This window comes from Microcebus murinus, chromosome 14 (genome assembly GCF_040939455.1).
Source record: "Microcebus murinus isolate Inina chromosome 14, M.murinus_Inina_mat1.0, whole genome shotgun sequence".
NCBI lineage: Eukaryota > Metazoa > Chordata > Mammalia > Primates > Cheirogaleidae > Microcebus > Microcebus murinus.
The window spans coordinates 32496103-32508712 of NC_134117.1; the positions used below are offsets into that span (position 1 = coordinate 32496103).

The 12610-nt window shown below is 36.2% G+C and overlaps 1 protein-coding gene across 5 annotated transcripts in view; it reads left to right on the plus strand.

The window, feature by feature from the left end:
* CPEB3 (cytoplasmic polyadenylation element binding protein 3) overlaps positions 1 to 12610 on the plus strand; it is a 199148-nt gene that overhangs the window by 30154 nt on the left and 156384 nt on the right. Inside the window, exon 1 of one of the 5 annotated variants that reach the window (XM_012765838.3) lies at positions 10234 to 10831. The exons of the other annotated variants lie outside the window; for them this stretch is intronic. The gene's annotated coding sequence lies outside the window, so the exon portion shown is untranslated. Of the gene's footprint in view, positions 1 to 10233; positions 10832 to 12610 lie in introns of those variants that run through there. 5 annotated transcript variants of the gene reach the window in all.

Here is a 12610-nt window from a genome sequence, read left to right on the forward strand (position 1 = left end):
AATCTTATCTCATAGATAGTGATGAATGATACAATGAAACTTGTACATGGAAATGTCCAGCAGACTGTTAGACAGCTCTTAGAAAAATGCTCAAAGCCACAGCTAAAACTTTGGGTATGGGAGTTGAAACTGTAAAAGCTGATGATACTTCTATGCTTGCTCCTTGAGAGATGCCTCTTGGTTCCAATTTTGTGAAGGAACTTTGGAACAGAATTTAAAGTGAAATGGTGAAACTTACAGGAGATTTAAATAATAATAAATAACAGGGTAGGATTTGCTTCTCTGAAGTCTTACAAAAGAACATATGGTCTCTTGGATAATTTTTTAAAATTATAATAACTTAAAATATAAATTGATATTTATTATAGGGGGAGAAGAAATAACCCATGTAAAGTTTAACTATATTTTCTAAAATCATTCCACAGTTTTTGCAGTCTCCAGAGGGTTCTTATATCTGAGTTACCCTAACAAGAGAAGGAACATGAACAAGCCATAGTTGACTAAAGGAAGATATGCTGTTTTAAAGGCAATATGTAAAGGAGAGGACATTGTGGTAAGGGGGACTCAACTTGCATTGGATAAAATTTAAAATAGCATAGGGCACTTTTTTAAAGAGTACAAATTTAGATTCTGGTATAAATTCACAAATTTTTGATGCATAAAAGCTTTTTGTATAAAAATATCTCATCTACTGAGCATTTTTCAGACCCAAGAGAAACAAAAATGCATGAAATGTATAAATACTGGTTTTTAAAATAAAAGAATTACAATTGAAGTCTGTAGAGAGAACAAAGATGAAAGCTTTTCATCTTTTTCTTCTATTCCTATGGAATACATACACATATACACATGTCATAATTTGAAAATGAATCTCCAGCTAATAAACATAAGCTGTGAGTATATAAATTTATCTTCACTATTTCATTATAACATGAAGATGAAAAAGAATGACAAAGTATTAAATATATTAGGGTGCTGAAATCTTATTTGGCATATCAAAAGAATAAAGACTCTTTTCTATATTATCACATCATCATAACAGGAACTATATTCTTTTTTATGCTATTCATTCATTATTTTCATATTAGAAGCTCATTTCTGGTGTAAGTGTAAACTACAACCTTTCTAAAGCAATTTGTTAATATGTATCAAAAACCTTAATGTTATACCTTTCAATTGAGCAATTTCTTTAGAAATATGACTCAAGAAAATAATCAGTTTGGAAAATAGTGAAAACAAATATTCTGCAACAGGGGAAATGGTAAATTAATTATATGGAATTTTTATATGGAATATCTTCATTAAACTTTAAACATAGTATCATTAAGCATAAGGTTTTTGAAATACATTTAATGGCAATAGAATTTCTCTTCATCTCATGTTAACTTAAAAAAGTGCTCTCAGCCTCTATAAATTGGGTAAAAGATACCTTGTTCTTTGATTTGGTCAACAGACTTTTATCCAGATCTCTATGTTTTGGGCCCAGTGCTTAGGTGATAAAAATGAATATAGTCCCAACCCTGGAGCTATTCTAGGAAAGACAGACAGTAAATAAATAATTACACTGAAGTATTAAGAATACTGTAATAGGCCAGGCACGGTGGCTCATGCCTGTAATCCTAGCATTCTGGGAGGCTGAGGCAGGTGGATTGCTCGAGGTCAGGAGTTCGAAACCAGCCTGAACAAGAGCAAGACCCCATCTCTACTATAAATAGAAAGAAATTAATTGACAAACTAATATATATAGAAAAAATTAGCTGGGCATGGTGGCACATGCCTGTAGTCCCAGCTACTCGGGAGGCTGAGGCAGCAGGATTGCTTGAGCCCAGGAGTTTGAGGTTGCTGTGAGCTAGGCTGATGCCATGGCATTCACTCTAGCCTGGGCAACAAAGGGAGACTCTGTCTCAAAAAAAAACCAACCAAACAAACAAAAAAGAATACTGTAAGAGAGATATGTGTATATTACAGAGGAAGGAATCAGTGATTCTGCTCACATGGTCAGGAAAATCTTCAAATAGCTGACACTTGAACTAGGTTCTAGTGGAGGAGTAGAAAAAGGTTATCAAAAGGTAGAAAGGTATTTCAAGCAGAAGAAACTATAGGTACAGAGGCATGATGGTAGAAGACATGGTCCTTCTGGGGACCTGTAAGAGTTAGGTATGGGTGGGAAGAAGAGTAGGATTAGAAGAATTAACCCTCTCTGCAAGCAAAAAGTCATTAAAGAGTTTTAGGAAGGAGCATAACATTGTAAAACTGTGTTTGAATGATTACTCAGAATTGAGTATGGAGGCCATGTTTGGAAGGGCAACAGAAGAGAAACATTAGATTATTGCCATAATTTGGGTGCAGTATTATACTGGCAGTGGAAGAAGAGCTGGAGATATCAACCAGAAATTTAGGAAGGCAGAATTAACAAGTTTTAGTGACCTATTAGACTTGTCCTTCATTGAGGGGGAAGGGGAAGGACAGAATCATGTCCAGATTCTTTTTTTTTTCCTTTCCTTTTTTTTTTTTCAGCCAGTCAAATTTAGCAGTGGGGGCCAGATTCTTAACTTGAGTGATTGGAACACTAGATCAATGGTGGTGCCATTAAATAAGATAAGTCAACCAAGAATAAAGGCAGAAGCGCATTTGTGGGAGAAGAGTTGCTATAGCATCCCTAGATATATAGAAGTTGTTAAATAGTGGTTTGTAGCTTAGCAAAAAGATTTGGAAACCTAGACAGTGGTGAACTTTAGGAACATAACATTGCCTAGGAAGAGTGTATAGAATTAGGAGAACCCTGGGAGAAACTATATTTAGGGTACATGAGACTGACAAAAAAAACATAAGAGATAAGTGAAGACCCAGAGAGCAGTATCTTTTTTTTTTTTTTTTTTTTTTTTTGAGACAGAGTCTCACTTTGTTGTCCAGGCTAGAGTGAGTGCCGTGGCGTCAGCCTAGCTCACAGCAACCTCAAACTCCTGGGCTCCAGTGATCCTTCTGCCTCAGCCTCCCGAGTAGCTGGGACTACAGGCATGTGCCACTATGCCCGGCTAATTTTTTATATATATATATCAGTTGGCCAATTAATTTCTTTCTGTTTATAGTAGAGACGGGGTCTCACTCTTGCTCAGGCTGGTTTTGAACTCCTGACTTTGAGCAATCCGCCCGCCTCAGCCTCCCAAGAGCTAGGATTACAGGCGTGAGCCACAGCGCCCGGCCTTTTTTTTTTTTTTTTTTTTTGAGACAGAGTGTCACTCTGTTGCCCGGGCTAGAGTGCCGTGGCGTCAGCCTAGCTCACAGCAACCTCAAGCTCCTGGGCTCAAGCAATCCTATTGCCTCAGCCTCCCGATTAGCTGGGACTATAGGCATGCGCCACCATGCCTGGCTCATTTTATTTATTTTTATATATAGATAGATATATATCTATATATATAGATATATATCTATATATACATATATATTTTCTATATATATTTTTATATATACTATATATTATATATTATAATATATATATTTTCTATATACATATTTATTTTATTTTATTTTTTAGTTGGCCAATTAATTTCTTTCAGTTTTTTTTAGTAGTGACAGGGTCTTGCTCTTGCTCAGGCTGGTTTCAAACTCCTGACCTTGAGTGATCCGTCCGCCTCGGGCTCCCAGAGTGCTAGGATTACAGGCGTGAGCCACCGTGCCTGGCCTAGAGAGCTGTATCTTAAAAGAAAATGGAATAGTGTTGTATTAGTTTTCTATTGCTGTGTAACAAATCATCACAAGCTTTAACTACACTCATTTATTAATTCACAGTTCTGTAGGTCAGAATTCTGGTGCAGTATGGCTGGGTTCTTTATTCAAGGTGTTATAGGCTCTAATCAAGGTTGTGGCTAACCTGAGTTCTCATCTGGAAGCTCTTGGAAAAAATCCACCCTCAAGCTCCTTGTTGTTGGAAGAATTGAAGTTGTAGGACTACAGTTACTGTTTAGCTTCTCACTGGTAATATTGGGGTGGGGGACATCTTACAATTCTTCTTACAAGTATTTTATGAAGAATGGGTGAATAAGAATTGAACAGTGTCATTTGGTCATTGGTGACCTTGTTAAGATCAGTAGCAAGAGTACTTTTAGTGGAATGGTAGAGGCAGAAGCTGGACTGCAGTAAGTTGGGGAGTGAAATGAAGTAAGGAAGTAGAGCTAGGATTTAGAGGTTTCTTTCACACAACCTATCTGGAATGAGAATGAGAGAGTTAGAAATAATTAAGCTAATGAACTAGGTCTAAAGGAAACCAGAAGGAATGGGTTTTAGACCATAGATGGAGGGATTAATTGTAGGCCTGTAGGGAGACTCAGCTTCCTCTGAAACAGGAGGAAAGGAAATATGGAAGGGGGGATACAGATAAATTTGTAAGGGATGGCTTGTTGGTAGGCAATGGGGAAATTGAAAATACTAATATTACTGCATAGTAGCCTCAGTTTTCTCTTAGAAATTACAGACAAGGTCAATAAAAAGGTAGGTAAAATTGGAATTGCTACTTTATAAAATTACTGAATGAATGAATGAACTCAAGACTAATAGAGAAATGAGAAATATAAAGAACCCCACATGCTCTCCAGGTTGCCCACCAAACCACATCTGGCTCAGTTTGCTTGCTTTCTTGCTCCGTTTTTTTCTTGCTCTGTTCTCAAATCTAGTCTAAACTAGAATTGCTTAACAGGTCTCACTCAGAGGATGTGGACTTCCTGCTTGTAAATTGCCTTAGGTTTTAACAATCTTAAAAGCTTTCTAAGTTACTTAAGGGATATCTAATAATGGACCAAATTATTTGAGTTTTTCCCTTATTAGACTGTAGTTCTCTGAAGTCAAGGATTGTTGAGTTTTTTCAAATATCTTTACATTTGGTGCCTGGAATATAGGCCTGGTATATAGAGAGCCCCCTAATTCTCTAGCTTAGGTGACCCAAACTTGAGGCTCCCCTTCCTGTTTGGCCAGATTGTGCTGTTTTTTGTTTTTTTTTTCTCTCTTTACCTTACAGAAGATAATATTCACAGGTAGGAAGGAGAGGGAGGAAAAAAAATCTTTATAAATACATTATGTGTTTCTGCAAACTTTATGGAAGTACTATATACCTTCTGTACCTAGTACAGAAAAGTGTACAAATGATAAGTATCCAGTTTTCTGAATTTTCAAAGTGAGCACATCTGTGTAATGGCATCCAGTTCAAGAAACAGTATCACCAGCATCCCTAAAGTCCCCTTTTTCCCTGCAAAGTTAATCACTATGCTGACTTCCAGTACCATAAATTAGTTTTACTAGAAGTTTATATAAATGGAATCACATAGTATATACTCTCATTTATTTATCTATCACCTGTCTATTTATTTATTTATTTACTTATTTTAAAAACAGGGTCTCACTCTGTTACCCAGGCTGGAGTGCTGTGGCGTGTTCATAGCTCATTGAAACCTTGAACTCCTGGACTCAAGCGATCCTCCTGCCTCAGCCTCCTGAGTAGCTGGGATTATAGGTGCTAGCCACCTGTAGTTACTCTTTTTATGTGAGGCTTCTTTCATTCAGCATTGTAGTCATGCAATTTATGTATGTTGTTTTATAAAGTTGGTGTCTATTCATTATCTTTGCCTTTTGATATTCCATTATCTAAATCTATCACAAATTTACTTATGCATTCAATTGTAGATGGGTATTTGGGTTGTTGCCAGGTTTTGTCTATTATGAATAATACTGCTTTGAATATATCTTTTGGTGAACATATGTTTACATTTCTTTTGGGTATATATCTTAGAGGCTGAATTGCTGGGTCATAAGGTTTGTGAATGTTTAGCTTTAATAGATACTGCTAAATGATTTTGCAATATGGTTGTATAATTATATCAAATTATGCTCCCATCAGCAGTGTTTGAAAGATGAGTTCTTCCACATCCTTGCTAATGCTTGGTATTCCCTACCTTCTCCAATTTTGGCCATACTTGGTTTTACTTTGCCTTTTTTTTGTTGTTGATTAGTGAGGTAGAGCATCTCTTCATATGCTTTTGTTGACATCTTATGCCTGTTTTTGAGATGTCTACCTTTATTGATTTTTTTTTTTTTTTTGAGACAGAGTCTCACTTTGTTGCTCAGGTGAGAGTGAGTGCCGTGGCGTCAGCCTAGCTCACAGCAACCTCAATCTCCTGGGCTCAAGTGATCCTGCTGCCTCGGCCTCCCGAGTAGCTGGAACTACAGGCAGCTGCCACCATGCCTGGCTAATTTTTTGTATATATATTTTTAGTTAGTCAATTAATTTCTTTGTATTTTTGGTAGAGACGGGGTCTCGCTCAGGCTGGTTTCGAACTCCGGACCTTGAGCAATCCGCCCGCCTGGGCCTCCCAGAGTGCTAGGATTTTGGCGTGAGCCACCACGCCCGGCCTTAATTTTTAAGAGTGCTTTATATATTCTGATTACAAGTCTTTTTTTTTTGAAAAAAAAACCAACAATACTGCATAAGTTTTTTCTCATTCTGTATATTTTTAATCTTTTGGTAAACAGATATTCTTGATTTAATGAGTCCAGTTCATTACATTTTTCCTTATGGTTATTGTTTTTGTGACTTCATGAAATTGTTGCTTACCCTAATGTTATGAAGCTATTGCCTAGGTTTTCTTTTCTAGGCTTTATTACTACCTTTTTTTACATTCAGACCTACAATCCATCTGGAATTGATTTTTGGGTATGGTATTGTAAAAGTAAAGATCTCTTTTTTGCCATATGGATATTTAGTTGACTCCAATACCCTTTATTGAAAAGATCATCTTTTCATTATTGTAGTGTTACTGTTTTCATAATTCTGATCATACATATATGGATCTGTTTCTAGATTTATTTTGTTCCATTTGTCTATTTGCTTGTCCTTGTGCCAGTAACCATGTAGGCTACTACAGTTTCATAATAGGTCTTGATATCTGGTAGTATACGTCCTCTAGGTTACGTTGGTTTGTTTGTTGCCATGTAAATTACCTTAGCACTTTTAGTGCTTTGGATATAAATGTAATTTTAATCCAGTAAATACTTACTGAATTCCTATTTATTGTGTACTAGACACAGTGATAGTTGTTGGGACTATAGCTATCAATAAGATAGGCTTAGTCCTTTCCTTACAATTGGGAAAGTCACTCACATAGGGTGAGGTGAGAAGAGGGCCAACGATGGAGCCCTGAGGTACTCAATATTTAAAGTCTGTTAGCAAAGAAGACTAAGAGAGACAGCACAACCCTAAATGTAAAAAGCTAAGAAAAGACAGCAAGGAAGGAGGAAAAAGGAAGAAGATACAGTCATGTGTTGCTTAATGACAACAGGGATATGCTGTGAAAAATATATCATTAGGTGATCTGATTGTAACGCAACCATCACAGAGTACTTATACAAACCTAGATGGTATAGCCTACTATACACCTAGGCTATATAGTATAGCATATTGCTCCTGGACTACAAACCTGTACAGCATGTTACTACACTGACTACTGTAGGCAATTGTAACACAATGGTAAGTATTTTTGTATCTAAACATAGGAAAGGTACAGTAAGAATACAGAATAGAAGATCAAAAACTATATATACCTGTATAGGTAGGGTGCTTACCCACGAATGGAGCTTGCAGGACTGGAAGTTGGTCTGAGTGAGTCAGTGAGTGAGTGGTGAGTGAATGTGAAGGCCTAGGATATTATGGTAGCCTTTATAAACACTAGACATTCAGGCTACACCAAATTTATTTAAAATTTTTTTCTTCCTTCAATAATATATTAAGGGCTGGGCGCGGTGGCTCATGCCTGAAATCCTAGCACTCTGGGAGGCCAAGGTGGTTGGATTGCTCGAGGTCAGGAGTTCAAGATCACCCTGAGCAAGAGCAAGACCCCCGTCTTTACTAAAAATAGAAAGAAATTAATTGGTCAACTAAAAATAAATAGAAACAATTAGCTGGGCATGGTGGCGCATGCCTATAGTCCCAGATACCCAGGAGGCTGAGACAGAAGGATCGCTTGAGCCAGGACTTGAGGTTGCTGTGAGCTAGACTGACCCCATGGCATTCTAGCCTGGGCAACAGAGTGAGACTCTGTTTCAAAAAAAAAAAAAAAAATTAAGGCCCGGCGGGCGTGGTGGCTCACGCCTGTAATTCTAGCACTCTGGGAGGCCCAGGTGGGAGGATCCTTTGACCTCAGGAGTTTCAGACCAGCCTGAGCAAGAGCAAGACCCTATCTCTACTAAAAAAAATAGAAAGAAATTAGCTGGACAACTAAAAATATGTATAAAAAATAAGCTGGGCATGGTGGCACATGCCTGTAGTCCCAGCTAATCCGGAGCCTGAGGCAGTAGGATTGCTTGAGCCCAGGAGTTTGAGGTTTCTGTGAGCTAGGCTGACACCACAGCACTCTAGCCTGGGCAACAGAGTGAGACTCTGTCTCAAAAATACAAAAAAAAAATTAACATTAGTTTACTGTAATGTTATTAATTTATAACCTTTTTAATTCTGTAAAACTTTTTGAACCTTTTGTAATAGCTTAAAACTCAAATATATTGTATAGCTATCCAAAAATATTCTAAATTTCAGAAAGTGCTTCCTTTATGGTTAAATGTAAAACAGGATTTCAGTAGAGGAGAGCTTTGTCCTTATTGAGGGTCCTCTTATAATTCCTTTGCCTGGTATGTATTTATACCTTGGTATTTATGTTTGAGTCATTTTCCTTTTCTTTTTCTTTTTTTCTTTTTTTGAGATGGGGCCTTGCTCTGTTGCTCAGGCTGGAGTGCAGTGGCATGATCATAGTAGTGGGACTATAGGTACACACCACAACGTCTGGCTAATTTTTGTATTTTTTGTAGAGACGGGTCTCATTCAGGCTAGTCTGGAACTCCTGACCTCAAGCAATCCTCCCATCTCTGCCTCCCAGCGTACTAGGATTACAGGCATGAGCCACTGCAGTCAGCCCTAGTTTATTTTCAAAGATAATACAATTCCATGAAATATGGGCAGTGCTAACAATTTATTATGATTTATCAAAGGTTAGGGCCAAAGTTTATCTTTCTCCATTGTGCCAATTATTAGTAGACCTGCACTTGAGGTCAAGTGGATTAATAAATGCCCAGTAAACAATTTCAAGCACACCTGAATAACTTAAAAATTTCTACTTTAGTGATAAAATCTTGCTAACATCAAATAATTTTTAAAAAATCTGTTTCTTAAAGTTGTAAGAATTTTATGGTTTTTTTTTTTAGTTTAGAGTACTTGAAAATATGGTAGAAGTTAGATAGGTTGGTAAAGTCTTCAGGAGTAAGATTAACCTTGAGTTGATCCTTGCAAACTCTGGAATGCAAATGATGAGTATAGCACCTTGGCATAAGTGAAGCTTTCTTTAGGAGGATAAAGGAAGAGAAAAAATGGGGAATATAAGCTAAGGTCACAGTAGGAGCAACATTTAGTTATTTTACACAGAACTTTTGGCAGATTCATTAAAAATGATTTTTCTTAAATTGTTAGTTTTGGTTTTTTCCTTAGAAATAAATAGAAACAAAGACAAAACAAAGAAACAAGACTACTAAATGCTGTAAGTTAGTGGCCTCTGGTAATACTTTAGTTGTAATTGGTAAAGAAGGGAAATAGGAAATAAAGACAGTTTTAAATGAAGCTTAATATTTTCAGTTCCAAGTTCAATCAGCATAGTCATCAACTGACATTTACTCTGAATCACTTGGGTGAATGATACTGAACCAAATCCCACAAGAAATACTATCTTCTGCCTATGTGAACAAACTAGTTCTTGAACTATGGCTCTCAGAAACTATAGATGATAACAGGTGATGTTAATATGTTGTGAGATTCCAGCCTTGGAATAATGAGGTTAAAATAGGAAAAAAACATACAAAACATTTTTATAATAGAAATTACATCTACTTTTTGTCTTGAATAAAGTAATCACTGTCCTATGTAGTGAAACACTAAATATATCAAAATATTTTTAATTGTTTCACCAAATAGTATTTTAGTATAAGAGAGCTGAATTTTATTTGATTAATCATTATATGAATAACGGAAGGTAAACTTCCATTTTGACAGGAAAAAATAAGGAGGTGAGTTGATTCAGAACATACCAAGTACAATCTTAAAATAAGTGATCTGTGCCTCTGTTGAAAACTCAAATACAAAGAAATCTGGGTAGGCAAGATGTCAGAAATTTGTGACTAAAACCTATTTTTACCTGACCTCCAAGATTCATATTACATTTAATATTAAGGTATTTTTTATTCTATATTAAAAGTGTTTCTTTTAAGTATGGTCAGATTTTAAGTATCTAACATTCTCCAGTAGTTCCTCCTCCCTTGCTTATTCTTCTCTATCTCAATCTCTTTTTCTCCAGTTGGGTTCCTCTTGCTGGCTTCCCGGTCATTATCATTCTAATACCATTTAAGGTAGCTCTGCTGGGTTTATTTATTCTGAGTCCTACAATCCAGTTTCTCTTTTAACCTGGCTTCCTAAATCAAGTTGACAAACCAGTTTATTTCCCCCTCCCCCTTCATTCCAATAACTAGTGGTTTACATTGGTTAGGAGGATATAATGCAATCTGGCACAACCTCTTCCTCTCGGAATCTGTATTTTCGAGCCTTCCTCCTTTCCTGGATGAATGTGCTGAAGTCAGACGGAGTACCTTGCGAAGGACTTCAGCCCCCACAGTTCCCTGTGTGCGCATGCCCTCTCTTCTTACAGTTGTCAAAGTGCTTTTGCCAGAGCGGTCACATAATCAACCTGAAAGAAGAAAATAAATACTGTACACTTTTAAATTTTATCGATCCTTAAAAACTGGACACTCAAAGGTAACTGTTACTAAGAATTTGTTACTTGAAATTGGGTTATTGCATGTAAAAGAATATCTATTGTGTGCGCGGTGGGGGAGGGGAAGGAGGTATCTATTTCTCAGACTTTGCTGTAAATAAGCAAAAAAATCCAACAAAAACCAAACTATCCAGGCAGCTACTGAGAGGCATTGCATATTGCCTTTGTAAATTCTATCTTAATCTGCTGCTTACCTTTTGTTTAAATGGGTCTTATTTTATTAAAGGTGGGTCTTGACCTTGACAGAATGAATTTATGCAGAAAGTGAAATTTATATTTTTAAGGAGTGTTGACAAGAGAAATGGGTGTTCCTGGTATAACATTTTAAAAATGTAGTGAATATATTAATATTAATTACAGCAATTATAAAATGTTCTGAGCCCAGCTTACTTTTTGGCTTTTTTTTTTTTTTTTGCTGTAGTACAGCATTAATTTTTCCATGTAGTTTAAACTGAAGTCATTAACCAGAAACATTAATACAAGCAACCACAAAAACAGTGATATTAAAATTATAACCAAACACCTATTTCAGCCATGATGATACGGCTATTGTAAAGATAATTCTAGCTCACTGGAAGTTACTCAAATTCCAGATTATAATGGTTTACAGCACACTGTTTAAACCAAGTATGAAAATGTCTCTTTCTATGACCATCTTCTTTGCAGCAATAGAACTTTGTGCTGTCTGAATCCAAGCTTTGTCTCTTTGTGTTGTATTTTATAATACTGCTCAAAGCCATTGTTTTAGACTGAGGGAACTGAGGAACATAAAAGCAATCTTAAGTAGCTTTTATTAATAGTAGCTGGCATTCTGTGATGTGTATTATATTGGATTGGTTTTTTTCCCTGGGGTGGGGGAGAAGGCAGGGCAATGAGGAATAGAAAGGAGAGTAAGGTGGCTGTGAAGCATTTCCTTGATCCCACTATTTTGTTTGTGTATGAAACTCTGAAAGATATCAATGAACCATTTTAATGATAGTCTTTAATAAAATAGTAGAACTACTTTAAATTCCATTTCTTGGTCTAACATCTTTTGCTTAATACTTAAGAGCAGTAGTATCTCCATTTTCTAATACATTTATTTTACAATAGTTATTATAAAAATAATAGGTAGAGCTTCTGTATTTGAATGCCCTTTTACAAGTGTCCTGAGAAAGATGCTTCTTCAAGTGTCTGAGTTAATTAAGTAACTGCATTAAATATGTTAATAACTTTGTTGCAATTATACTGAATCATCACCTAAAAATAATTATATGTTCGGTCATACGCTCCTTTAGCATTTCAAAACATTTGTTTTCAGCTTCTCAGCACTGTAATATTCACATATTTAAAGTAATTAACGTATTCTAAGGACAAGCTAACTCAATGATAACTACATGTATGGAAATCTCCAGGTTCTGAGTGACAACTAATTTTCATCCTTGAATAAGAAAACAGGCTGTATGGCAGAGGTGAAAATATAGCCCTTCTATGCGAAATGGAAAATACCATACGCTCCTTATATGGTTAAATGAAACAGTGATGGCAATGCACTATAATTACAATGTATGAGAATTTGGGACTTTGTACTCCTCTATTTTTAACACTTTTGCTAGCATATGGTAATTCAGGGTCTTCAAACCATACATAGTCTTTCACTGCTAATACTAGTGATAAGAGAATGGATTCTAAATTTGCTAGCCTTGTGACCATGGCAGCAGCAGGAGGATTCAAAAAACGAAAATCTGGCAACCCCAGAATTATCTTGACTGTCTACTTAA